Source organism: Hyaena hyaena, unplaced genomic scaffold (genome assembly GCF_003009895.1).
Source record: "Hyaena hyaena isolate Hyena2069 unplaced genomic scaffold, ASM300989v1 scaffold_275, whole genome shotgun sequence".
Lineage (NCBI taxonomy): Eukaryota > Metazoa > Chordata > Mammalia > Carnivora > Hyaenidae > Hyaena > Hyaena hyaena.
In genome coordinates, this window is record NW_024080908.1 from 1602844 (window position 1) to 1607013 (window position 4170).

Here is a 4170-nt window from a genome sequence, read left to right on the forward strand (position 1 = left end):
TTTTTCTGTTTCATCTGCTGTCTTTGTTTGTGGACCTCAGGAGGCATGGGATTACTGAGCACTGTGGTCGGGATCTTGTGTGGTCTTCACGGGGGCAGCTCTGCGTACACACCTCTGTCCATTACTGCTCCGTGAGTCCTGAGGGCCCAAACAGCTGAGCCACAATGTGAACTGGGCCCTGTGAGGCCCTGGAGCGGGCGGTGTGTATACTGTATCACACTCTCCAGCATAATTATTTGAAAGAGAAAGTTGGAGTGTGGCGGGCTAGTTCTTCGCCGATGCTGTTCAGCTTAGAACTGTCAGTCATTCTTCCGGCACCAGTGGGATTATTGAGTCCGAGCAGAGAACTGCAATTGAGGACATGCAGGCTGTGGCAGGACCGCACGGTTTATGGGGAAGAGAGAGGACGTCCCAAACCCCTTGGAGAATTACCCCTGTTCTGGTAATTGGTGTTGGGGGGTAGGCCCCCCTTCCAGCCTCCGGGCTCCACCGTGGTGGGTGTTCCCTTTATTTGTGTTCACAGTGCCGTGGCGTCTTTATAAGGAAAATGAGGTAAAATGTGCCAAATGCGTAGACACCTTGGTGCCATGGTGCACATCAGCGTGTGCTCAGTAGTAGTACTTAGAGTCATGGGAAGTCCGGGTCCCTTTGTCTCTGTCAGAGATGACAGAGTAGGAGTGTAGGTAGAGACCAGCCTTTCAGTGAGAGGAAGAAGCCCAGGAATGGAGGCCTGGAAAAAGCTAGGTGTCTAGGGAGGAATAGTTGGGGTTCAGGATTGAGCTATTGCCCTGTCCCTTTCTTGCTTCTTTTTAAATAGAATTTTAAGCCTTTAAAAGGGTCTCTTTATGAGGCTAGGTGACAGGTGTAAGCATGACCGTGTCTCTCTCTTTTTACATTTAAAAATTTAACCCCTAGACCTATCTCCACCTTTAACCTATTGGTTTTTTATTTTTGTTTTTTTTTTCTTTTCCCCACAACTGAGATACCGCCTTATACTTGTCAGAATGACTAAAATAGAAAAGACAAGAAAGACGTGTTGGTGAGGGTGTTGAGAAAAAGGAACCTTCTGCACTGTTGGTGGGAATGTAAATTGGTGCAGCCACTGTGGAAAACAGTATGGAGCCCGCCCCCCAAATTAAAAATAAAATAGAATGTGTCCCAATAATTCCACTGCTGGGTATTGGAAGCACTAATTCAGGGAGATACATGGACCCCTGTGTTTATTTCCGCATTATTTAGAATGGCCAAGATAGGGAAGCAACCCAAGTGTCCATCGATAGATGAATGGACAGAAGGTGTGTGTGTGTGTATGAGAATATTACTCAACCATAAAAAAATGAGATCTTGCCATTTGCAACAACATGGATGGACCTGGAGAATATAATGCGAAATGAAATTAGAAAGACATGACTTTACTCGTGTGGAATTTGAGAAACAAAAAAATAGACAAAAATGATAAAGAGACTCTTGAATACAGAGAACAAACTGCTGGTCATCAGAGGGGAGAGGGTGGAGGATGGGGAAATAGGTGAAGGGGATTAAGAGCCCACTTACCATGGTGAGCGCTGTGTAATGTATAAATTGCTGAATCACAATATTGTACACCTGAAACTAATAAATATTATATTAATTCGTTAATTATACTTCAGAAAGAACCAAATTTCCAGGAAACCTAGTTCTATCCATGTGAACCTGCTTCATTCCCTGCCCTTCATGACACTGTTCCTTGTATCCATGCTAATGTATTGAACTTTCTAAGATCACCAAAACATTACTAAGATCAAAATTCCCTGGATACTTGTTCAAATCTATTTCTTACCTTCTGCCTGTCCAATACTTTTTTCTGGCATTTACTGTGATAATAAGTGTCACATGGAAATCATCATGGAATAAGAAATGACAGTAGTGAGGTCCAATCTGATTGCAAGTTTTGAGAATTTGTACAGTGCCCAACAGGCATGCGTATCCACTTAGTAATCGGTTATTTCAGAGTACAATAAAAATACTCTTTCAGTTGTGTTATTTTTCCTGAAGACACATTGTTAGGACATAAATGCCCATGGAGCTGTCCTTTTTTTATTTTTATTTTTTTAATGTTTTATTTATTTCTGAGAGAGACACAGAATCTGAAGCAGGCTTCAGGCTCTGAGCTAGCTGTCAGCACAGAGCCCGACGCGGGGCTCCAACCCACGAACTGTGAGATCATGACCTGAGCCAAAGTCGGGCTTAACCGACTGAGCCACCCAGTGGTGCCCCTCATGGAGCTGTCCTAATCGAACTACTTACTAATGGAAGTGTTAAGTTTTTGTTTGTTGTTTTTTTTTTTGGCCAAGGGGAGCAGTGAAAGAATTTCTGAAAGACTGAAGGGCGTAATGAATGAGAAAGTCATGGGGCCTCTCAGGTATAGGATAAAGTAAATGTGCATGGCTTCTATTAAGACCCTTCTTAATCTAGACTCTGGCCTTGTCTCTCACCATTCCTCATCAGAACTTTATCTGGGAGCGGGTAGCAAACTAGTTGAGTGTCCTTAGCACATCTCACTTCTGGGAACTTTCTGTTTGTACATGTTTCCTCTCTTAGTTTATGTTTTTCCTTGGTATGTTCATCTGGAAAGTACTCATTCTTCAAGTCTCAATCCAAACCACAGTTGAAATACCCTTTTAAACTTGGTCAGGCTTTCCTTTATATGCTATTATTTTCATTATATCACCGTGATCTTTTACACATCTTTACTTGCTAGACTTCATGTTTCTTGAGGCCATGTCTCCCCCAGTCTCCCTCTCTAGTACTTTCTAGGGTAGCACAGTGCTGGATACCTGGTAGTCATGTTTATTTAAGGAACTGCCAATTCTTACTCCTGTGACCAAATAATGTATCCATCGAGGCCAGGTTATCTAAGTCCAGCAAGAAACTTGTATCTCTCCTCTTTTATTATTTTTTAATGTTAATTTTGAGAGAGAAGGAGAGAGGGTGGGGCCGGGCAGAGAGAGAGGGAGACACAGAATCTGAAGCAGGCTCCAGGCTCTGCGCTGTCAGTACAAAGCCCGATGTGGGGGCTCGAACTCAGGAACAGCAAGATCATGACCTGAGCTGACGTCAGACGCTTAACCAGCTGAGCCACCCAGGGGTCCCTACTCTATATTTCTCATCCTTTTTCACACCAAACACCAACATGTTCCACTAGTTTGAAAACTTTACTCTCCCTGCAAAACAGGTAAACAAAACAAAACAAAACAAAAACAACACATTCAAGAAGCCCTCAGTGTAATCTAAATTATAACATATATTTGGCTATTAACAGTGAAGAATACATTATAAAATGTGAAATATTTTTTTCCCCAAAGCCTTCTGGAATATATATGACTTACATGGGCTGTGTAACGTTTTCAACTTTATTGGCAGGGAAACCAGTGCTCTGAAGGAAATAAATAGCACTGTGTATATGTGACACTGGCTGAGGCCTGACCTTGAAGGACGTTCTGTACATATTTAGGCTCCAGCCCTTTTGTAGGAGTCCAGCTACTTAGCCGTATGCAGAGCAAATATTTAATTCCAAATTCAACTGACATATTTCAAGGAGCTAATCCATTTTATGACAAAGCAAGGGAAATTGAAATATGCACCTTGCAGGCTAAAGTTAATACATCTGATTTTAGCTTAACGGGATGTTTCCTATTTTTAGTAAGACTAGAAAAGTTTTATATGGAATTCCATTTCAAATTCAGGGCCCGCCACCTACTTCAATTAAGTTGACTCTGTCCGTTTGATGGAAAACAGGCCTCTCCGCTTCCTATCCATATTGCCACCAGGGGGCATAACGCAACTTGCATAACCAATGCTAGAATAACTTGATTTTCAGATTTGAAAGCTGAAAAATTTAAAGTGATAGTAATGACTGAAGAAAACAATGTCAGAAAGAACTCAGACACAATCTAGAGTCAAAATAGGTTCTAAACAGTAACTTAAAATTATAGAAAATTTTGCTACAAGGATAATTCATCGCAAAGCTCCAATTTCTGACCCTATTTTATTATCTTTTTAAGATATTTTTTCTTTATTTGAGAGAGAGAGAATGTGAGCTGGGAAGAGGGGCAGAGGAAGAGAGAGAATCTCAAACTCAAATTTCAAAATCTGCACTGAACGTGGAGCCTGACTCGGGGCTTGATTCAA